Consider the following 24215-nt stretch of genomic DNA (forward strand, 5'->3'; position numbering starts at 1 on the left):
AGGAAGTGACACATGACAGGAAGTGAGGTATGTACACAGTTCATAGTTCATAGTTCACAGTTCACAGGAAGTGATGACATAACTTCCCGGAAGTTATTATTTTTATCACATTCTTCCCTCCTGCAGGTTTAGGAGGCTGTGGTCTACCTTTTGGTCCGCAGCCGCTGAACAAGGAAGAGTCGCACCCGTTTGGATTCCCGTCGTAGAGGGTCGCTGGTCCGCTTACATGCGGTTGGCCATTGGCCAGAGTCCGTGTGGCCTGGATTGCCCTGTGAAGGGTCGGGGAGATCATGGCTTCGAGTACGAGCCCCAATAGGTTCAAAGTCAGACTGCCTCTGTTCAGAGGGAGGTGCAGAGCTGGTCTGTGGCAGACCAGTACTTTCATGCGTGGTATTGGGAGGGTCGCAACCTTGAGCACGGGGTTCTACCGGCACCAAGCTAGTTGGTGTCCGATCAGGATCCTGGAGAGGGGTACCCGATAGGTCCCAAGAGTTTCCTGGTGAAATGCCATCACCCGATGTCCCACTAGGTCCTGGTGGGCAGGGAGCCAGATCCCGTAATGATACGGTAGATTCTCGGCCGTCGGAATATCGTATGTTTGCATAGGTGGGGTTGGCATCGGTTAGTTCGACCTCGTCTACAAGAGGGTCATTTTTAGACGTCCGAACGTATCTTCAGAGTAATACAGGTCCAGGAGTAGTTAGCCATGATGGGAGTGATGTCCCATGAGATGAGCGACGCTGGAATCCAAAGAACCGCTCATGAGGTGTAGTATTTGTGGCTGTAGAAAGCAGGGACCGTATAGAGTGCAATGCATCCGGAAGCACTGTTTCCCATTGCTGGTCTGGTAGGCCCCGAGATCTTAAAGCGAGACGTACGGAATTCCAGATGATACCGTTATACCTCTCTACCTGCCCATTTCCGATGGGATGGTATGGTGTTGTTTTGCTTGTAGCAATTCCCCGTTCTGAGAGGTAGTCCTTGAGTTCCCTCGACATAAAGGATGGACCCCGATCTGAGTGAATATAAGCCGGCATGCCACAGAGAGAAAATACCTGCTCAAGGCAGCAGATTACGGTGGACGCCAGCATATTGGAGCAGGGGAAGGCAAACGGAAAACGTGAATATTCGTCGATCATGGCGAGCAAATATGTGTTCCGAGTTGAAGAGGGCACTGGGCCCTTAAAATCGATGCTAAGTCGTTGCATCGGTTGGGTTGCATGTATGAGTATACCATCTGAGGGGCGGAAGAACTGAGGTTTTAATTCCGCACAAAGCCGGCATTCTGAGCATATTTTCTTTACATCTCCAGTGGAAAAAGGGAGATTCCGTGATCGTACGAAATGTAGCATGCGCGTAACGCCAGGATGGCACAAACCATTGTGGACATCCATGAGGGTGGAGGATGACATAGTGGAGCAGAATGCCCGTGTGAGGGTGTCCGGGGCCACATTCTCCTTGCCAGGCCGATAGAGAATGGTATAACCAAAAGAGGCCAGTTCCATCCTCCAAAGTTGTATTTTATTATTCTTAATTTTGGTTCGTTTTCGATTATCGAGCATGAAGGCGACTGATCGTTGGTCCGTGATCAATGTAAAGTGCTGGCGAGCTAGAAAATGGTTCCACTTCCGTACTGCCTCTATGATGGCTGTGGCTTCTTTCTCAACCGGAGGATAATGTAGCTCGGCACCTTGTAAGGTCCTGGACATAAATGCTACAGGACGACCTTCCTGATTCAGTGTAGCCGAGATCGCCACCTCCGAGGCATCACATTCAACCACGAAAGGGAGATTCTCATCAATGGAGTGAAGAGCCGCTTTCTCCAACTGTTTTTTGAGAAGGTTAAAGGCTGCAACAGCCGCTGTTCCCAGTGGAAATGATCTAGCATGCAGCAAGGGTTGGATTTTGTCCGAAAAATGAGGAATCCATTTAGCGTAGTATGCAAACAGACCGAGAGCCCGACGTAAAGAAGCCGGATTCTTAGGTGACGGGAGCTCTTGGAGCGGGCGAAGTCTTTCTGGGTCTGGCTGAATGATACCATTGCCTACGCAGTAGCCAAGGATGTTGATGGTCGGTTGCGACTCAACAGATTTGGATTCATTCAGGGTCAAATTACGGCGATGGAGGGCGTCCCGAAATTTTTGGAGGTTGGAGTTGTGTTCCTGTTGATCGTGACCTGCAATGGTAATGTTATCAAGATAGGGAAAAGTGTCCCTTAGGTTTTCCTGCTTAACCAGGCCATCCATTGCCCGTTGAAAGACAGCCACTCCATTAGTAACCCCGAATGGGAGGCGACGAAATTGGTACAGCCGTCCATTAGCCTCAAAGGCTGTGTACTGCTTATCTGAGACCTTCAAGGGTAACTGATGATAGGCACTTTTTAAATCGTAAGTTGAGAACACTTTGTATTCGGCCAGTTTATTAACCATATCATCAATGCGTGGCAATGGGTAGGCGTCCAAGTCGGTATATTGATTGATGGTTTGCGAATAATCGATGCATAGTCGCTGTTTGTGAGGTTTTAGAGGGTTCTTGACAATGACGACTTGAGCCCGCCAGGGCGACGAACATGGTTCAATGATATCCTCTGCTAGAAGTCGAAAGATTTCAGCCGCAATAAAAGATTGGTCTTCCTGATTAAAGCGCCGCGATTTCGTTATTATTGGTTGGCATTGAGGCAGAATACTGGCAAATAATGAGGGTTCATCAAGTGAAGCTGCTGATAATGCACAAAATGGTAATTTAGACGGTATATTAGAAATAGTAAGTCCGGGTTTGGATCCACCAAACTCAATGGTGAGTTTCTTATGCTGTTTTTGGAAGTCCAGTCCTAAGAGGAGATCACTACATAAGTCCTTGAGCACCGAAAGTCGGGTGGAGGGATACATACGACCATGAAGTGTCATATCAACAACACAAAAGCCGGAGATTCTGGTATTAAGTGATGACTGGGCCATCGCAATTGCCTGGTCCGATGGGAAGACATGTAGTTTCAATTTCGCAACAATCTGTTCCTTAATGAAACTATCAGTACTTCCTGAGTCAATTAAGGCATCTAAGGTATGCCCTTTAATTGAAATTTTTGTGGCAGCATGAGACAGGTTCTGTGGGCAAGCAGCTGTAATTGGTGTCGTTGCACAGAGAGTGGCTAAAACTCTCGGTGTGCTTCTTTGGGAGAGAGCTCGAGAGGAAGCTTGATAGGTCCTAGCTGGAGCATCTTGATAGGCCCTAATTGGGGCAGTTCGGTAGGCCTTAGCTGGATTGGCCCTCGTAGAGGCCCTTGATAGGCAAACTTTAGCAAAGTGTCCTTTTTTCCCGCAATAACTGCAGATTGCATTGCGAGCAGGGCAGGTTTTCCTAGGGTGAAAAGCATCTCCACAAAAGAAGCATTCCTTCCTAGATTGCCAAGAGGCTGCTAAAGTGGGGTCGTCCTCCTCTTCTTCATCAGAATTATCAGAATTAGATTCCCCCATGATAGGGTTCACCTGAGACCGCTTGAATTGTCTGGTTGCAGCTACAGCAGCAGATCGAGATCTGGGCAGCTGATAGAGGTCTGCATTTCTCTTTGCCAAATCCAGTGAACAAGCTAGGTCAAAAGCTTTTTGTAGCTCAAGTGTTTTACTTTCTAGTAGACGCTGGCGTATAAATGGAGAGGCAATCCCGCAGATGAAAGCATCACGAATCATTTCTTGGCAGTACAGCTCAGCTGAGGCTGCCTGAAAGTTACAATCTACGCTGAGCCTGCGAAGTTCTTGCAGGAATTCGTCAATTGATTCCCCTGGCCCTTGTCGGGCTGTGGCCAGTAGATGTCTAGCATAGACCTCATTTGGGGTCTTGGCATACAGTTTCTTAAGTGCCCGAATCACCTCATCGTAATTATCCCATTCATCAACATATTCGAACACTTTTGGGGTCACATAATTGATAAGTATCTTCAATCTAGCAGGAGCATCCGCTTCACATTCATCCAGAAAATTCTCAAAAGTACGGTACCAATGCTTCCATACCCTGCCAGCTGCTGGTGCATTCGGGTCCAAGTCCAGACGAATAGGTCTAAGGATTTTCTCCATGATGGGTGGTTCCCTGGATCCTTAATTCCGAGTTTGTCCGAAGGTCTAGTATTCGTGAGTGTAAATATTAAGTTACTTAAATTGATGTAAGAAAAAGGAGGCTTACCATCAAGTAACTTTAAAGTAAGCTTTAAGTAACTTATAAACACACTATATACAAGAGAGGTCTTTACCATGCCTCTGGTAGAAGCCTCTTACAATACTGAACAGACCAGTATTTATACCAGTCCAACAGGAAGTGACACATGACAGGAAGTGAGGTATGTACACAGTTCATAGTTCATAGTTCACAGTTCACAGGAAGTGATGACATAACTTCCCGGAAGTTATTATTTTTATCACACTCCCTATCTCTAATGGAGGAAAAGAGGGTACTTTACTCAGATGACTCCACCGCCGCACCCTGGGACCACGTGACGACGGCGAGCCCCAAAGGACACAAAGCGCGAACCCCAAAACTGCAACCGGCTTGATCGACAGGATTCGACCTGTCCAGAAACCCTTATTGGTGAGCATAATCCCTGGCCCCTCACAGCACAATTTAGTTAGATATTGGGGGTGGGACAAGGGTAAGGGAATTATTACTGTGATTTTTCCCTCGATGTGCCGTGTGTTCCCCATTCCTAATTAAGTGTACTCTTGTAAGCCTGTAACTATTCCAGTAATTTTCAGTGTTGTAATTTTATTGTGCCTTTTAATAAAAATACAGTTTTCTTGCACCAAACCAGTTGTCTACTCCAATTCTGTATCGCCGCCTGTACCTAAGTCCGGTGTCTAGAACCCAGGGGTGTGGGAGCGATTCGAACTGCTCAAAAGCCAGTCAGGGGCGAAGTTGACTGTGCACACGCCACCCCCTACATAGGGTTCTAAAAGAGGTGGCTGAAGAGATAGTGGATGCCTTGGTTTTGATCTTCCAAAATTCTCTAGATTCTGGAATGGTCCCAGCGGATTTGAAGGTCGCAAATATAACACCACTATTCAAGAAAGGAGGGAGAGAAAAAACAGGGAGCTACAGGCCAGTTAGCCTGACAGCAGTCGTCGGGAAAATGCTGGAATCCATTGTTAAGGAAGTGGCATCAAGTCACTTAGAAAATCATAACATGATTAGGCAGAGTCAATATGGTTTTATGAAAGGGAAATCATGTTTGACAAATTTATTAGAGTTTTTTGAGGATGTAACGAGCAGAGTAGATAAAGGGCAATGAGTGGATGTAGTATATTTGGATTTCCAAAAGGCATTCGATAAGGTGCCACATAAAAGGTTATTACACAAGATTAGGGCTCATGGAGTTGGGGGTAGCATGGATAGAGGATTTGTTAATGGACAGAAAACAGAGAGTAGGGATAAATGGATCTTTTTCAGGTTGGCAGGCTGTAACTAGTGGGGTGCTGCAAGGATCAGTGTTGGGGCCCCAGCTATTTACAATCTATATTAATGACCTAGATAAAGGGACTGAGTGTAATGTATCTAAGTTTGCTGATGATACAAAGGTAGGTGGGACAGTAAGCTGTGAGGAGAACACTCAGGGCTGAATTTTGCCAGCCCCAAGGAGGCGGGTATGGAGGCGGGACTGCCGGTAAAATTGCAGAAGGTGGGGGCGGGTGGCAAACCCACCCCCATCCCACCTCCGTGCCCTTTTGCCAGGAGACGGGAAGCCGTCCTGCCCCGGGTCCTGTCTCCTCGAGGCGGGAAAGGGATTAATTCCTATTAACTGCCTGTTAACAGGTAGTTAACAGGCAGAAAAAAGGATTAGTCCCATTTTACCTTTTCAAGTGCAGGCTTCCCGACCTCGGAGAACCCCGCCAGGGTGGAGGAGTCGAGTAGGAATTCTGCGGGGGTCGGAGGGGTCTGAAAGTGCAATGTAGAGGTGAGTGATGGGTGCAAGTGTAGAGTGAGGTATGTGAGGTGAGTGTAAAGTGTTATAAAATGGTCACTTACCTTTATTTCTGCCTACAGCCTTCAGCTGTTGTGTATCTGGAGTTCCGACATCTTCATTGTAGATTTCACAGACTGGCTGTTGGATCCTCTGACCCAACAGTCATCTGATTTCTACAAAGTAGAAAGCTTTGATGAGTCCTGAACACAAGGGCTCATCAAACTACACAGAATGTCAGTGTTTGACAGCTTCACAGAGCTGTCAAACACTGACATTTCTTCTTTCAAGAAATCTTGACAGATGGCACGTCAGACATTGACGTGCTCTGTCTGACTTCCCCCTAATTGGTCTGCTGAGCCTGCAGGGCGGGCTTAACAAGGTCAATCAGGGGAAAATCCTGGTGGTTGGCCAGAAGATGATAGAGGCGGGACTGAGACCTGGCAAGCAGCAATCCTGCCTCCAACACTTCTCCATTCAGAAAATCCAGCCCAAAGAGTCTGCAAAGGGATATAGATAGACTAAGTGAGTGGGCAGTAAGGTGGCAAATAGAGTATAATGTAGGGAAATGTGAGGTTATTCACTTTGGTAGGAAGAATAGAAAAACTGAATATTTTTTAAATGGTGAGAAACTTTCATATGTTGGTGTTCAGAGAGATTTGGGTGTCCTCGTACAAGAAACAGAAAGCTAGCTTGCAGTTACAGCAAGCAATAAGGAAGGCAAATGGCATGTTGGCTTTTATTACAAGGGGGTTGGAGTATAAGAGTAAGAAAATCTTGCTACAATTGTACAGGGCCTTGGTGAGACCACACCTGGAGTACTGTGCACAGTTTTGGTCTCCTTATCTAAGGAAGGATATACTTGCCTTGGAGGCAGTGCAACGAAGGTTCACTGGATTGATTCCTGGGATGAGAGGGTTGTCCTATGATGAGAGGTTGTGTAGAATGGGCCTATACTCTCTGGAGTTTAGAAGATTAGGTGATCTCATTGAAAAATACAGGATTCTGAAGGGGATTGACAGGGTAGACGCTGAGAGGTTGTTTCCCCTGGCTGGAGAGTCTAGAACTAGGGGGCATAGTCTCAGGATAAGGGGTAGGCCATTTAAGATTGAGATGAGGAGGAATTTCTTCACTCAGAGGGTTGTGAATCTTTGGAATTCTCTGCCCCAGAGGGCTGTGAATGCTAAGTCTTTGATTATATTTGACATAGATAGATTTTTGGACTCTCGGGGAATCAAGGGACATGGAGATCGGGCAGGAAAGTGGAGTGGAGGTCGATGATCAGCCATGATCTTATTGAATGGTGGAGCAGGCACGAGGGGCCGTATGGCCTACTCCTGCTCTTATTTCTTATGTTCTTATGTTCTGGAATAAAAAGCTAGTATCAGCAATGGTGACCATGAAACTATAGGATTGTCGTAAAAACCCATCTGGTTCATGAATGTCCTTTAGGGAAGGAAATCTGCCTGGTCTGGCCTATATGTGACTCCAGACCCACAGCAATGTGGTTGACTCTTAATTGCCCTCTGACATGGCCTAGCAAGCCACTCAGTTGTAACAAACCACTACGTAACACAATAATGAGTAAAATTGGATGGCCCACCCGGCATCGACCTCCGCACCGGCTACGGACAAGACAACGGCACACCCAGCCCAGTCGACCCTGCAAAATCCTCCTCACCAACCTCTGGGGACTTGTGCCAAAATTGGGAGAGCTGTCCCACAGACTAGTCAAGCAACAGCCTGTCATAGTCATACTCACAGAATCATACCTTTCAGCCACCGACGTAAACTCCTCCATCACCACCCCTGGATATGTCCTGTCCCACCGGCAGGAAAGATCCACCAGGGGTGGTGGCACAGTGGTATACAGTTCGGAAGGAGTGGCCCTGGGAGTCCTCAAATTTGACTCTGGACCCCATGAAGTCTCATGGCTTCAGATCAAGCATGGGCAAGGAAACCTTCTGCTGATTACCACCTACCGCCTTCCCTCAACTGATGAATCAGTACTCCTCCATGTTGAACACCACTTGGAAGAAACACTGAGAGTAGCAAGGGCACAGAATGTACTCTGGGTGGGGGGACTTCAATGTCCATCACCAAGAGTGGCTCAGTAGCACCACCACTGACCGAGCTGGCCAAGTCCTGAAGGACATAACTGCCAGTCTGGGCCTGCGACAGGTGGTGAGAGAGCCAACACGAGGGAAAAACTTACTTGACCTCGTCCTCACCAACCTACCTGTCGCAGATGCACCTGTCCATGACAGTATTGGTAGCAGAGACTACCGCATAATTATTGTGGAGACGAAGTCCCGTCTTCACACTGAGAACACCCTCCATCATGTTGTGTGGTAGTACCACTGTGCTAAATGGGATAGATTCAGAACAGATCTAGCAGCTCAAAACTGGGCATCCATGAGGCGCTATGGGCCATTAGCAGCAGCAGAATTGTATTCCACCACGATCTGTAACCTCATGGCCCGGCATATCCCTCACTCTACCATTATCATCAAGCCAGGGGACCAACCCTGGTTCAATAAGGAGTGTAGAAGAGCATGCCAGGAGCAGCACCAGGCGTACCTCAAAATGAGGTGCCAACTTGGGGAAGCTGCAACACATGCATGCTAAAAAGAAGCAGCAGCATGCTATAGACAGGGCTAAGAGATTGCACAATCAACGGATCAGATCAAAGCTCTGCAGTCCTGCCACTTCCAGTCGTGAATGGTGGTGGACCATTAAACAACTAACGGGAGGAGGAGGCTCCTTGAATATCCCCATCCTCAATGATGGTGGAGCCCAGCACGTGAGTGCAAAAGACAAGGCTGAAGCGTTGCCATCATCTTCAGCCAGAAGTGCCAAGTGGATGATCCATATCAGCATCCTCCTGCGGTCCCCACCATCACAGAAGCCAATCGTCTGTCAATTCGATTCACTGCACGTGATATCAAGAAATGGCTGAGCGCACTGGATACAGCAAAGGCTATGGGCTCCGACAACATCCCGGCTGTCGTGCTGAAGACTTGTGCTCCAGAATGAGCCGCGCCTCTAGCCAAGCTATTCCAGTACAGCTACAACACTGGCATCTATCCAACAATGTGGAAAACTGCCCAGGTATGTCCTGTCCACAAAAAGCAGGACAAAAATTCAATCTGGCCAATTACCGCCCCATCAGTCTACTCTCAATCATCAGCAAAGTGATGGAAGGTGTCATCGACAGTGCTATCAAGCGTCACTTACTCACCAATAACCTGTTCACTGATGCTCAGTTTGGGTTCCGCCAAGACCACTCGGCTCCAGACCTCATTACAAACATGGACAAAGGAGCTGAATTCCAGAGGTGAGGTGAGTGTGACTGCCCTTGACATCAGGGCAGCATTTGACCGAGTGTCGCATCAAGGAGCCCTAGTAAAACTGAAGCCAATGGGAATGGGGGGGAAAACTCTCCACTGGCTGGAGTCATACCTAGCACAAAGGAAGATGGTTGTGGTGGTTGGAGGTCAATCATCACAGCCCCAGGACATCGCTGCAGGAGTTCCTCAGGGCAATGTCCTTGGCCCAAAAAATCTTCAGCTGCTTCATCAATGATCTTCCCTCCAACATAAGGTCAGAAATGGGGATGTTCGCCGATGACTGCAGTGTTCAGTGCCATTCACAACTCCTCAGATAATGAAGCAGTCCATGCCTGCATGCAACATGACCTGGACTACATTCTGGCTTGGGCTGATAAGTGGCAGGTAACATTTGTGCCACACAAGTGCCAGGCAATGACTATCTCCAACAAGCGAGAGTCTAACCACCGCCCCTTGACATTCAACAGTATTACCATTGCCGAATCCCCCACCATCAACATCCTGGGGTTCACCATTGACCAGAAACTTAACTGTGGCAGCAAGAGCAGGTCAGAGGCTAGGTATTCTGACTCCCTTCTGACAAAGCCTTTCCAGCATCTACAAGGCACAAGTAAGGAGTGTGATGGAATACTCTCCACTTGCCTGGATGAGTGCAGCTCCAACAACACTCAAGAAGCTCGACACCATCCAGGACAAAGCAGCCCACTTGATTGGCACCCCATCCACCACCTTAAACATTCACTCCCTCCACCACTGGCATACCGTGGCTGCAGTGTGTACCATCTACATGATGCACTGCAGCAACTCACCAAGGCTTCTTCAGCAGCACCTCCCAAACCCGTGACCTCTTCCACCTAGGAGGACAAGAGCAGCAGGCGCATGGGAACACCACCACCTCCAAGTTCCCCTCCAAGTCACACACCATCATGACTTGGGCATATATCGCCGTTCCTTCATCGTCGCTGGGTCAAAAATCCTGAAACTCCCTTCGTAACAGCACTGTGGGAGTACCTTCACCACACAGACTGCAGCGGTTCAAGAAGGCAGCTCACCACCACCTTCTCAAGGGCAATTAGTGATGGGCAATAAATGGTGGCATTGCCAGTGAGGTTCACATCCCATAAACGAATAAAAAAAAATTGCAGAATGTGGCCCCCAAAACATCGGTACAAATCCCAGAACCTCAAAATAGAATTTGACTTATTCAGTCACAGTAAACTAGTGGACTTGCTTCTAGCTAGAATTGACCCATTAGTTCCCTCATCCAATGATTCTAAATCACCAGTGTCTCGGGTGCAAGCAGAGGCAGAAATGGGAAATATTTGAAAATGCTTTTCATTTTAGCTCCTCGAGTTACAAATGCACATTTTACTTTGGGTGAGATAATGATCTATTATATACTAAAATTGTTGTGTGGGTTGCAACAGTCCATTTCAAAATTAATTGAAACCTCCTATGTCAGACTGTATTTACGGCAAAGTGCCTTATAAAAGTGCCAGTATTTAAACGCTGCAGCTGTTACACCTGTAGGCAGGACTGTAATAAAGGTTTTTCAATGCCAAGTGTCACATAAATTTAGTTGCTTAACAACAGCTGGTCTATTGTGCATGAAGTGTCAATACCAACGAAAGCTGGTCGAGTCTGCATGCCACTGAGTGTCGCTGTGGAGCAGCCTAAGATTTTAAGCCAGCCACAATGTTGCTTTAGGTAAGTAAAGGAGAAAAGTGTTAAAGTTTATCATTAAATTTTACTGCCTTTGTAAAACCTTTGATCCCTCATGGATCTCTTGGCCTTGTTCCCACCTCACCCTGCCTGGTAGTCTCTCCCCACTGGCATCGCTCAGCGCTAAGGGGCAATCACCTGTCACTGCTACCACCCCAAGAAACCTGGCCCGCAGCAAGCCCACCCACCTGCTCGCCATGCTACTCAATACTCGCCTTGTTGCACTTTGATCCAGCAATGCGTGTGGACACATGCTTGGGCCAATCGCTCGCTTTGCTAAATTGCAGCTCTTAAGACGGCTAGATTTTCCAATTGGCATTGCTTTAACTTTGGCGCTAACGCACTTGATTAATGCCAGAAATAACCCTCATAATCTGGAACAGGAAATGTAGGACCTGTTTCGCCTTATTCATTCACTTCCAACTAAAGAGCCAGGATGATTTTTAGGTTAAAGTGGATTCTATTGTTCCTTTCTGCAAACTGCTGAGCCAACTGGTTTGGGAATCTAAATAGCTGTCAACATTTAATCCATAATCTGCCTCCTGGGCTTATTCTCATTCATTTACTTAGAACCATAGAAGTTTATAGAAGGAGGCCATTCGGCCCATTTTCTCTATGCTGATCTTTTGCTAGACCAATCCAAAACTAATGCCACTGCCCTACACCCTGCCCCCTAGCTTTGTATCTTTCTCTGCTTCAAATGTTTATCCAGTTTTCCATTAAAAGATGCAATGGTCTCTGCGTTAATCATTCCTAAATCCAATAACCCTCTGTGTTAAGGAATTTCTCCGAAACTCTCTCCACACTTTGTGACAATTTTAAATTGATGACCCTTGTTATTGATTCCTTGAGCAGAGGAAATAGTACTGCCCTATTCACCCTATCAAAACTCTTAATACTTTTAAAAGCCTCAATTAAATGTCCTCCATGCCGTCTCTGCTCCACTGGAAATAGTCCTAACATCTGAAGATTCTCTTCATAACTATAGTTTCCCATTCCTGCCACTATCCTAGTGAATCTACATTACATGCTCTCTATGGCTTCAATATTCTTTCTATGATAAGATGGATAAAGCTACACAGTACTCTAACTGTAACCTAACCAATATTTTAGATTTATAAATTCATCCTTACATCTTTACTTAGACAGATGCAGGCGAGACTATAATTTTATTTTCATTCTCGGGATATGGACGTCACTGGCAAGGCCGGCATTTATTGCCCATCCCTAGTTGACTGTGAGAAGGTGGTGGTGAGCCTTCTTCTTGAACCGCTGCAGTCCATGTAGTGAAGATACTTCCACAATGCTGTTAGGTAGGGAGTTCTACAATTTCGACAATAAGGAAATGGCAGACTTGTTAAATGTATCCATTTCAACAGTGAATGATGAGGACAAAATAACAGCGGGACAAGGGAACCTAAAAATAAATCAAGTGGAGGAACTTAGCGGCTTTAACATAAGTAAACAAATGGTAATGTAATTTAAGATCTCAGATCTCCAGGAGCTGATGTTTTTCATAAGAATCAAAAGAAATAGGTGAGAAAATTGCAGATGTGCTCGTCATAATTCTCCAACGCTCTAGGTTCAGGAATTGTGCCTTTGGATTGGAAAATTGTGAATGTCGCTCCATTATTTAAGAAAGGAGGAAGGAAGAAACCAGGCACCTGCAGACCCACCAGTTGTGGTGAAGTTACCTAGTCTATCGTCAGAGACAGTGGGACTGAGCACTTGGACAAGTATGAGCTAGCTGATCAAAAGAGTCAGCATGGATTTATAAAGGATGTCTGACTTACATAGATTGTGCTGTGCTTGATGCTCCTGACACTAGTACACTTCATCCTCATCTCCATCCAGGTATGAAGGACCGAGGTGACTATATTAGCAACTTCTCCTCATGCCACTTGCCATCTGTGTTTTTACTGCAGGGTGTACTCCAGGCACAAATAGAGCCACTCTCCTTTGATGTGCCTCCTGCAGTAGGACCTCCAACTCTTCAGCATCAAAGGGAACAGCATTGCCCCCATGTCTCTCCTGTGCTAATGAGAACAATTAGTCCACTTAATCCACCACCATCACAACTTCCCCTTGAATGATGAGCGGCAGCCTTTTAAGAGCCCACGCATCACCAAATTTTGCATTCACCAGCCAAGTGTACGACAAGCCAAGTTCTTTGAGTAAGCTTTTCCTCTGTCTGTAGTCTACTCAAATTAGGGGGAGGGTCTCCCATCACAACCTTTGGCACAGCCCAAATCCTGTGTTATGGATGCAGATATATCCACACCATAGGCGTGTTCAGTTACAATTTTGTTGGCATTGCGTAAGCAGGGCTAAAATGTTTACGCAAATATTTAAACATCATTGGGAAATGCAGCATTTTACTCTGCTACTGGAAAAACCCACACCAGCAAAGGTTTTTTTTTTGTGAAAGCCATAAATACAGACTAATAGAAAAACACATTGGCCCGGATTATGCTCTCAGCGGCAAATAAAACGAGCTTGGATCTTGTATTATTTTAAGTTTATACTGCTGATAAAATAAGCAATTACAAATAGAAGAATGAACAATATTAAAATAAAACTTCCCACTGAAAATGACCCCTCCTGTTAGTAGTAGTGCTGTTTGGTTCAGTAGGTCATTTGGTCTGATTAGTTGTAAATGCAGAACTACCTCCATTTCCATAGGAGTCAGAAATAGAATGAACTCCACAGAAAGGTAATTAAAAAGAGATGGAAAAAAAGAACAAGTACATTGACCAAAATAACAACAGAAAATGCTGGAAAAACTCAGCAGGCCAGGCAGCATCCGTGGAGAGAGAAACAGAGTTAACGTTTCAGATTGAAGACCCTTCGTCAGTACATTGACCATCCTTCTCTATTTTTCTGCACTTTACTGAGGTAATTTAGAATGTTTGGGCACTCTTAAATTGAACCCTGAATCTTGTTCGTCACAGGTGACTTTCAGAAACTTCCATTTTACACAACAGGTAACAGATTTCATGTTAATACGTTGGGTGGTTATTAAATTTCTGTCTCTTTTCCAGTTTACCCATTAAAAAAAGCAATAGGCAGGAAGAATTGCACAAAGAAAATAAGCATAAAGTAAACCAGTGACTGTTTACAGTTGCAGTTACTGAAGATTTATAAAGTACTCTGCTCCTTCATTGAAACCACCTGTATCTCACTGTGTGGACTGGCCTGGGATTTCGTGCCAATTTGTGCTCAGAGACAAGTGCAATTGGGGTGTAAATGAATACACAGCCTAAAAGATCGCGGAAATTTGGGCATAAGTGAGTTAGACATGCAAGTACGATATGCCCAAGTCTCTTTGATCTTTTACCATCATTTATCGATCCCTCCACCCTAACACATCTACGCGCATAATAATGGTCCACCCCAAGTTACAGAGCTGTATTTCGGCAATTTCACTTACACCGAGGCTTTCTTCAAATTTTGACCAGATTTTCATCCACAGCAGAAAACAAAGTCATTTTTCTTGCACTTTTTTGAGCGCTTAAAAAATATATATCCGCACTGAGACCTGCTCTGTATTTTCTGTTTCTTTGAGTGCATTTTTATAGCATAAGTCACGTGAAAAATTGAAAAGCTTCCCCGATTGCGGGTTCTAAAACCAATGTTCCCTCTAATTTTTTTTGCCACCCCGTAGCCCCTTTAATGGGCTGCATTGGCCTTTCAAAATACGGCGCTTGTGCAGTTTTTAAATTGAAAAGTCGGCAAGCTGGCTGCACGGGATCCCTGGAGCGCTGTGCAGCCACACAGCTTGCAGGGAACATTGTCTAAAACATGCTGTGCCTGAGGTGCATGAATGATCATTAAATGAGCTGAAACTTTAACTTTCATATTTAAAGAAGAAATATATGGCGTGAGTTCAGCGCTTTCCTTGGACCTTGATTGTTTACGCTAATTGTGGCTAATTTAGGCCCATTTTACATTCAGGCATATTTTAATGAGATTTGCAGGAAATTTGATCGTAACTTGACATAGAATCATAGAATAGTTACAGCACAGAAGGAGGCCATTCAGCCCATCGAGCCCGTGCCAGCTCTCTGCAAAAATACTTCAGCTAGTCCCACTCCCCTGCCCTTTCCCTGTAGCCCTGCAATTTTTTTTCCTTCAGGTACTTATCCAATTCCCTTTTGAAAGCCATGATTAAATCTGCCTCCACCAACCTTTCAGGCAGTGCATTCCAGATCCTAACCACTCGCTGCGTAAAAATGTTTTTCCTGATTTGGTTCTTTTGCCAATCACCTTAAAGCTGTGTCCTTTGGTTCTCGACCCTTCTGCCAATGGGAACAGTTTCTCTCTATTGTCCTGGCCAATATTTCTCCCTCAATCAACATAACAAAACAGAGTATCTGGTTATTTTCACATTGCTGTTTGTGGGAGCTTGCTATGTGCAAATTGGCTGCCGCGTTTCCCACATTACAACAGTGGCTACACTCCAAAAGTACTTCATTGGCTGTAAAGTGCTTTGAGACGTCCGGTGGTCATGAAAGGTGCTATATAAATGCAAGTCTTTCTTTCTATCTTCTATCTACTTGGTCTAGACCCCTCATGATTTTGAACACCTCTATCAAATCTCCTCTCAACCTTCCCTGCTCTAAGGAGAACAACCCCAGCTTCTCTAGTCTATCCATGTAACTGAAGTCCCTCATACCTGGAATCATTCTCATAAATCTTATCTGCACCCTCTCTAGCTCACATCCTTCCTATTGACATCGGCAGAATCGGCAGGAATGGGCCAATTTAGGGTCTTGCGTCCGGGTTGCGCCGACGGAGGAAATTCAAGTGCGTGCACATTTGCGTGAAAAACAAATGCAATTGACCAGTGGCTCCCAATTAAAAAAAGTGACCAAAAGCTGAAGAAGGGCTCATTATAAAATGGACTTTAAGTAACAATAAACAGGCTGTGACATTAATAAGACAACACAAAACGAGATCCGTTGTCTTGACTACCAAAGAGGTGACATTCAAAGTGTTTCAGGGAGGTATAAGAGAATGGAATGTTCAAGGATTAAGAATCCAACAAATGTGAAATAATCAAGCTGTCTGCTGAGATTTCTCTGCCGGACGCATTCAGAATCTACTGCCTCGCCCAACAGCCCTACTGCTTGTTACACATCTCATCCTACCCCCTCTAACTTCGCCCATTACTTCACTTCTTTGGCTGTAGTTCCATCCCTAAATGGTACCCTGGAGAATTTCTTCTTCAAGTTTCCGATTAATTGTATTTATCTCATTTTGTCATTCTTATTTTGTTAAAAATGACTTCTATTTTCAGCTTGATAAGCACATTCAGATAAGCTGCTTTCCAAAGTACGAACAGTTTATTAGAAAGGGACACGGTTTCAGTTTATCTTAATCTAAATTTTTTTTGAGTTAAACACTTTTTTTCATAAAATGTAGACTAAGTGTGTTGGCTAATAGAACCAATAGATTGGAAAATAATTTCCAGTTCTTTTTGTCAGTCTGTGAAAATTGTTTTGGCTGAATTTCGGCCAAACTTTGATTTTTGTTATTGTTATTCGGTAATTTACACAATGAATAAAACCAGATTCCTAAATTATCGTTGTGCTATTAGTAAATGCATTGTTCTTTATTGAATTATTAGTGGTCCTGTCTGTCGTGTGCTCCAGTTTCTTTTTGCAGTCCACTTGTTTTACAGTTAGTGCATAATAAGAAATAAAATGGCAAGAAACCTACCTTTTAAATACTCGGCTCAAGATTTCCTCCGAGAAGTCTACAGATTAAACTAAACGTGGACGAATTTCTAATCACTTTTAGTAAGATTCTTCCTTCAGAAATTCCTTCCATCGATTCCAAACAACTAATTTCTGGACAGTGGGGACGCAGGGCAGTCTTTACCGTAGTTCCCCGTGTCGTAAGTCCTCGAAAAAAAGACCCCATCTAATACCACTCGTGGACAAAGGCACTATCTCACTTCTCCCTCCCCATACAAACCAAATGAATGCTCGCAAAAGACAACGTGAAACAGTTAACCTCTGTATCAGTGCATAGATGTTAATATTTCACTAGGTTATTAAAGTTTGTTTTGGATAGTATACCTAATATGAGGGGTAGATAGCCAATGTGGAGGCGAGAAAATTAACGACCCAGGCAGCCTTCCGAGTCCTCAATGAATATTTAGAAAGCGCTATTATGGAAATGTGTACATTGGATTAATTTCCACGAGTGCAACGGATTACTTTCATATGAGTTAACAGGAAATTATTCCATCCCATAACTATGTAAATTAACTTGGACCCTTCCCGTTTGCCGACTCAATGTGGTTACTACAAACCTTGAAATACTCGAGATGACGTCACCGAGAGCTGCAGACTCTATGAAAAAAGAGGGGAAAGAATCAGAGGTAGAAAATGCACAAAAATTGTTAATTGAAGAGTTAAGAAACTTAACTATTGAACTTTCCAGGGAGCGTGTCACATGTAGTGCCAAGTACTCTTTCACTTAGATATCATCTGCTTAACTTCCCAAAGCAGAACTCACACAGATTACCTTTGTACAATATAAAGAGTTGAGATGGACTGAGTGGGCCAAACGACTTGTTCCTGTGTTGTAATAACTAAGACAGATTAAATTCGAATTGAATTAGTTGAATGTATTCACTAATAAGAAAATTTCATAACCCCAAAGAGAATTTGATTTATTTGTTAAAATCGAATTTTGCATTCAAGCTTTGTGGAAAATAATCAGAATCACATTATCTGTTTATCATTGTTTTGTCTTTATTTTAAAGTACCGATTTTCACACAGTTGCTATGGTCTTAGATTCACTCAGATATTTCTCTTGGTCTCAGCACCAAAGACCAATCCTGTAAGTGAACCATCATCAGTCCTTATAAACCAGAGCATTATACTCAATATCTGGTAATGTAGCATTGTCTGTAGTCAGAAAACCTCATTATTGTAATATCTTTCTGGAACTGACCCAAGTGGTCTGACACATGGTCTCTTTGTCATTGTTTTTTTAAATTCATTCCTGAGATGTGGGCGTCACTGGCTAGGTCAGCATTTATTGCCCATCCCTAATTGCTCTTGAGAAGGTGGTGGTGAGTTGCCTTCTTGACCGCTGCAGTCCATGTGGTGAAGGTACTCCCACAGTGCTGTTAGGGAGGGAGTTCCAGGATTTTGACACAGCAGCGATGAAGGATCGGCAATGTATTCCCAAGTCAGGATGGTGTGTGACTTGGAGGGGAAGTTGGAGGTGGTGGTGTTCCCATGTGCCTGCTGCCCTTGTCCTTCTAGGTGGAAGAGGTCACGGGTTTGGGAGGTGCTGCTGAAGAAGCCTTGGCGAGTTGCTGCAATGCATCTTGTAGATGGTACACACTGCAGACATAGTTCACTGGTGGTGGAGGGAGTGAATGTTTAAGGTGGTGGATGGGGTGCCAATCAAGCGGGCTGCTTTGTCCGGGATGGTGTTGAGCTTCTTGAGTGCTGTTGGAGTTGCACTCATCCAGGCAAGTGGAGATTATTCCATCACACTCCTTACTTGTGCCTTGTAGATGGTGGAAAGGCTTTGGGGAGTCAGGAGGTGAGACATTCGCCGCAGAATATTGAGCCCCTGACCTGCTCTTGTTGTCACAGTATTTACAGGAAACTTTGGTTTATCCGGAGGTTAACTGTCCGGAATGCTCGAGCCACCGGCAAAAATCAGGAGCCATTTTGTTAGGTTTTTTTTCTTTTCGTTGCTTTTTTTTCACCAGTCAGGTTCTGCAAGGTCTCGCTGAAGCAGTTGCTAAGCTACAGAGACGCTTGCAAGGTACGGCCGACTGTTTAGAAGCTGTTGCTAAGCAACAGGGTTTGTTGCCAGATACGGAGCTCAAAATCTCCGTATGTTTCAACATTAGTGCTGGTTTGTCTGGCAGCTTTGATGGGACGGCAACAGCTCAGTCCCATCAGTGCCAGATAGCACAAAGTTTCCTGTATTTGGCTGGTCCAGTTAAGTTTCTGGTCAATGGTGACCCCCAGGATGTTGATGGTGGGGGATTTGGCGATGGTAATGCCATTGAATGTCATGGGGCAGTGGTTAAACTCTCGCTTGTTGGAGATAGTCTGGCACTTCTGTGGTGCGAATGTTACCTGCCACTTATCAGCCCAAGCCTGAACGTCATCCAGGTCTTGTTGTATGTGGGCATGGACTGCTTCATTATCTGTGGAGTTGTGAGTGGCACTGAACACTGTGCAGTCATCAGTGAACATCCCCATTTCTGACCTTATATTGGAGGGAAGGTCATTGATGAATCAGCTGAAGATGGTTAGGCCTAGGACATTGCCCTGAGGAACTCCTGCAGCGATGTCCTGTGACTGTGATGATTATTGTTGAGTAAGTGCCGCTTGATAGCACTGTCGACAACACCTTCCATCACTTTGCTGATGATTGAGAGTCGACTGATGGGTCGGTAATTGGCCGGATTGGATTTGTCCTGCTTTTTGAGGACAGGGCATACCTGGGCAGTTTTCCACATTGTCGGATAGATGCAAGTGTTGTAGCTGTACTGGAACAACTTGGCTGGTGGCGTGGCTAGTTCTGGAGCACAAGTCTTCAGCACGACAGCCGGGATGTTGTCGGGGCCCATAGCCTTTTCTGTGTCCAGTGCGCTCAGCCATTTCTTGATATCACATGGAGTGAATCAAATTGGCTGAAGACTGGCTCGGTGATAGAAACATAGAAACATAGAAGATAGGAGCAGGAGTAGGCCATTCGGCCCTTCGAGCCTGCTCTGCCATTCAATGAGATCATGGCTGATCATCCACATTCAGTACCCTGTCCCTGCCTTCTCCCCATATCCCTTGATCCCTTTAGCCTCAAGAAATATATCCAACTCTTTCTTGAATATATTTAATGAACTGGCCTCCACCGCCCTCTGTGGCAGAGAATTCCACAGGTTCACCACTCTTTGGGTGAAGAAATTCCTCCTCATTTCAGTCCTAAATGTCCTACCCTTATCCTTAGACTATGACCCCTGGTTCTGGATTCCGCGACCATTGGGAACATACTTCCAGCATCTAGTCTGTCCAAGCCTGACAGAATTTTATAGGTTTCAATGAGATCCCCTCTCAATCTTCTAAACTCCAGTGAGTATAAGCCCAATCGACACAATCTCTCCTCATACGTCATTCCTGCCATCCCAGGTATCAGCCTGGTGAATCTTCATTGCACTCCTTCCATGGCAAGAACGTCCTTCCTCAGATAAGGCGACCAAAACTGCACACAATACTCAAGGTGCGGTCTCACCAAGGCCCTGTACAACTGTAGCAAGACATCCTTGTTCCTGTACTCGAACCCTCTTGCTACGAAGGCCAACATACCATTTGCCTTCTTAACCGCCTGCTGCACCTGCATGCTTACCTTCAGCGACTGGTGCACAAGAACACCCAGGTCTCTTTGCACTTCCCCTTCTCCCAATCTATTGCCATTCAAATAATAATCTGCCTTCCTGTTTTTGCCACCAAAGTGGATAGCCTCACATTTATCCACATTATAGTGCATTTGCCATGTTTCTGCCCAATCACCTAACCTGTCCAAATCATACTGGAGTTTCATGACATCCTCCTCACAGCATACCCTCCCACCCAGCTTTGTGTCATCTGCAAATTTGGAGATATTACATCCAATTCCCTCGTCCAGATCATTAATATATATTGTGAACAGCTGGGGTCCTAGGACCGATCCTTGCGGTACCCCACTAGTTACTGCCTGCCACTCGGAAAACGACCCGTTTATTCCAACTCTTTGCTTTCTGTCCACCAACCAGTTCTCTATCCAATTCAATACCTTGCCCCCAATCCCATCTGCCTTAATTTTGCATGCTAATCTCTTATGCGGGACCTTATCGAAAGCCTTCTGAAAGTCCAAATACACCACATCCACTGGTTCTCCCTTATCTATTTTACCAGTTACATCCTCAAAAAATTCCAGTAGATTAGTCAAGCATGATTAACCTTTTGTAAATCCATGTTGACTTTGTCCGATCCTGTCACTGCTTTCCAAGTGCTCTGCTATTACATCGTTTATAATGGACTCTAGCATTTTCCCCACTACCGATGTCAGGCTTACCGGTCTATAATTCCCCGCTTTTTCTCTGCCACCTTTTTTGAATAGTGGGGTAACATTAGCTACCCTCCAATCCATGGGTACTGTTCCAGTGTCTATTGAGTTCTGGAAGATGACCAGCAATGCATCTACTATTTCTAGGGCCACTTCCTTAAGTACCCTGGGATGTAGATTATCAGGCCCTGGGGATTTATCGGCCTTCAGTCCCATCAATTTTCCTAACACCATTTCCCTACATATACTGATTTCTTTCAGTTCCACCCTTTCATCAGACCCTATGTTCCCCGGTATTTATCGGGGATTTATGGGGACCTTAGGAGGAGGCCGATATGGATCATCCACTCGGCACTTCTGGCTGATAATGGTTGCAAACGCTTCAGCCTTGTCTTTTGCACACACATGCTGGGCTCCACCATCATTGAGGATGGGGATATTCATGGAGCCTCCTTCTCCCATTAGTTGTTTAATGTAAGAAGTCACACAACACCAGGTTATAGTCCAACAGCTTTATTTGAAATCATAAGCTTTCGGAGCGCTGCTTCTTCATCAGGTGAAGTGGAGAAATGCATAAAGACACAGCTTATATAGTCAGAGAATAATTTCAGATGTTTACAGGTAATCTTTCTAACTGCCATTTATCACACCTCGGCAGACAGACAATCACAGCAATCAAAGGTGTGAATGGTGTCCAAACAGGTCAGTCAGGAAAACATTACATCAAAGAACAACGAGGTGGGGTCACAAGGGGTCAAATGTTGCAGATGCTGGGGTCTGTTTGAAAAACAAAAAAACAGACAAAAAACATTTTTTTTGCTGGAAATCACAGCAGGTCTGGCCGCATCTGTGTAGAGAGAACAAGCCAATGACGACTCAAGTCTGGATGACCCTACGTCAGGTGGGGTTACATGTAGCGTGACATGAACCCAGGATCCCGGTTGAGGCCATCCTCATGGGTGCGGAACTTGGCTATCAGTTTCTGCTCGATGATTTTGCGTTGTCGTGTGTCTCAAAGGCCGCCTTGGAGAATGCTTACCCGAAGTTCGGAGGCTGAATCTCCTTGACTGCTGAAGTGCTCCCCGACTGGGAGGGAACACTCCTGCCTGGCGATTGTTGCGCGGTGTCCGTTCATCCGTTGTCGCAGTGTCTGCATGGTCTCGCTGATGTACCATGCTCCGGGGCATCCTTTCCTGCAACGTATGAGGTAGACAATGTTGGCTGAGTCACATGAGTATGTGCCATGTACCTGGTGGGTGGTGTCCTCACGTGTGATGATGGTATCTGTGTTGATGATCTGGCATTTCTTGCAGAGGTTGCTGTGACAGGGCTGTGTGGTGTCGTGGTCGCTGTTCTCCTGAAAGCTTGGTAATTTGCTGCGAACAATGGTCTGTTTGAGGTTAGGCGGCTGTTAGAAGGTGAGTAGTGGAGGCGTGGGGATGGCCTTAGCGAGGTGTTCGTCGTCATCGATGACATGTTGAAGGCTGTGAAGAACATGGCGTAGTTTCTCTGCTCCGGGGAAGTACTGGACGACGAAGGGTACTCTGTTGGTTGTGTCCCATGTTTGTCTTCTGAGGAGGCCTATGCGATTATTCGCTGTGGCCCGTCGGAACTGTCAATCGATGAGTCGAGTGTCATATCCCGTTCTTACGAGGGCATCTTTCAGCATCTGTAGGTGTCCACCGCGTTCCTCCTCGTCTGAGCAGATCCTATGTATTCGCAGGGCTTGTCCATAGGTGATGGCTTCTTTAATGTGGTTAGGGTGGAAGCTGGAGAAGTGGAGCATCGTGAGGTTGTCCGTGGGCTTGCGGTAGAGTGAAGTGCTGAGGTGTCCGTCTTTGATGGAGATTCGTGTGTCCAAGAATGAAACCGATTCTGAGGAGTAGTCCATGGTGAGTTTGATGGTGGGATGGAACTTGTTGATGTTATCGTGTAGTCTTTTCAGTGATTCTTCGCCGTGGGTCCATAGGAAGAAAATGTCGTCGATGTATCTGGTGTATAGCGTTGGTTGGAGATCCTGTGCAGCGAAGAAGTCTTGCTCGAACTTGTGCATGAAGATGTTGGCGTATTGGGGTGTGAATTTGGTCCCCATGGCTGTTCCGTGTGTTTGGGTAAAGAACTGGTTGTCGAAGGTGAAGACATTGTGGTCAAGGATGAAGCGGATGAGTTGCAGGGTGGCGTCTGGAGATTGGCTGTTGTTGGTGTTGAGTACTGAGGCTGTCGCAGCGATGCTGTCATTGTGGGTGATACTGGTGTAGAGTGCTGAGACGTCCATCGTGGCGAGGCGTGTTCCTGGTTCAACTGGTCCGTGGGTGCTGAGTTTCTGTAAGAAGTCTGTAGTGTCGCGACAGAAGCTGGGGGTTCCCTGTACGATGGGTTTCAGGATGCCCTCGTCATATCCAGAGAGGTTCTCACACAGGGTTCCGTTGCCTGATACGATAGGACGTCCGGGTGTGTTGGCTTTGTGTATCTTTGGGAGGCAGTAGAAGTCTCCCACATGGGGAGTACGTGGGATGAGAGCGCGTAGGATGCTTTGAAGGTCTGGATCGAAGGTCTTGATCAGTCTGTTGAGTTGGCGGGTGTGTTCTTTGGTCGGATCTGTGGGTAACTGTCTGTAGTGTTCCTGGTTGTCCAGTTGTCGGTATGCTTCTTTGCAATTGTCCGTTCTGTTCTGTATGACAATGGCTCCTCCTTTGTCTACTGGTTTGATGACGGTGTTGTGGTTGGTCTTGAGAGTGTGGATGGCATTGCGTTGTGCTCAGGTGACATTCTGGACTCTCTTGTGAGTGCGGCTGATGAATCTGGCGTTGATGCATCTCCTGACACCTTGAGCATACATGTCAAGCTTAGGGCAGCGACCCTCCGGAGGGGTCCAATTTGACTCTTTCTTCTTCAGTTGATCCCTCTGTCTGCTGTTCCAGATCATTGATTGTCTCATTGGGTTCGCTGCTGACATCTTGGGATTTGTGGAAGAATTCCCGGAGCCTCATTCTCCTGATGAATTCCTCTGTGTCTGCCGCGAGACTGATGCGGTCCATTTTGGTGGTGGGGCAGAAATTCAGCCCTCGGCTGATAACTTCAATTTCATCTGGTTGAAGGGTGTGGTCGGACA

At 45.7% G+C, this 24215-nt stretch overlaps 1 protein-coding gene across 1 annotated transcript in view; it reads right to left on the reverse strand.

The window, feature by feature from the left end:
* Nucleotides 1-16972, reverse strand: part of hrh1 (histamine receptor H1) — a 65178-nt gene extending 48206 nt beyond the window's left edge. The window contains exon 1 of the mRNA XM_086001769.1: nt 16738-16972. The gene's annotated coding sequence lies outside the window, so the exon portion shown is untranslated. The remainder of the gene's footprint in view (nt 1-16737) is intronic.
* Between the last annotated feature and the right edge of the window lie 7243 nt (nt 16973-24215).

The sequence above is a fragment of the Somniosus microcephalus genome, chromosome 11, assembly GCF_052327205.1.
Source record: "Somniosus microcephalus isolate GS21.2 chromosome 11, FLI_Smic_1.0, whole genome shotgun sequence".
Classification (NCBI taxonomy): Eukaryota; Metazoa; Chordata; class Chondrichthyes; order Squaliformes; family Somniosidae; genus Somniosus; species Somniosus microcephalus.